Source organism: Fonticula alba (genome assembly GCF_000388065.1).
Source record: "Fonticula alba strain ATCC 38817 unplaced genomic scaffold supercont2.2, whole genome shotgun sequence".
NCBI classification, from domain to species: domain Eukaryota; order Rotosphaerida; family Fonticulaceae; genus Fonticula; species Fonticula alba.
Genome location: NW_009242972.1, coordinates 637012 through 637791, shown reverse-complemented (window position 1 = coordinate 637791; position 780 = coordinate 637012).

Genomic DNA, 780 nt, shown 5'->3' with positions numbered 1-780 from the left:
CCTCCGACCCGCCCCCCCCCCCCCCCCCCCCCCCAAGAGCCTGGCCCCCTGCAGCCACATATGGGGGGCAGTGCAGGCCAGATCAGCCTCCGCCCGCCCCCTTCCCGGCCCCGAGCGATCGGACCCAGCCAACCACCGGATGTCCGCCCCGCGCGTTGTTCTCGCCCCCGGTCGCCCCTCCTCTCGTCCCCCCCATCTGGGCCACGAAGGTTAGGACTGAGACAGTCTGCACGCGCAGGAGGGCCAACATTCGCGCGGCCCACCTTTCCACACGCACACGCCCTCCGAAGTTCAGGCCTGGAACGCCATCTGGGATCCCCCATGAGAGAGCACGCCCGGGGGGTGGGGGGCGGGGGGGGGGGGGGGGACGAGGGTCACAATCTGCCCCGGCTGTTCGTAAGGCGCAAGACGCGCCTCAGGCCGGCCGCAGACCGCGCAAACACGGGGGCGGGGGGGGCTCGCAGGGGGGGAGGTGCGGGGCGCGGGGGGCGGGCGGGCAGGCGAGCCGCTGCGAACCCGCACGGCAGCACCCAAGCGTCGCGCGGAGGCCGTCCCACAGCCAGGCGAGCGAGCGGACAATGTTACGAGCCGTGTGTGCTCGAGGAAAGGACGCCTCTCTGACCGGGCGTTGCCAGCCAAGGGAGGCCGTTGGCAGCTGGCGTGTGTGTTCATTCGCCTCCGCCGGGACAAGGAACCAGCTCAGAGCCCGGGAGACAGACACCCACACACCCGGCATCCATTCCGCCTGCGTGCGCACGCACGCCCGCACACCATACCCAC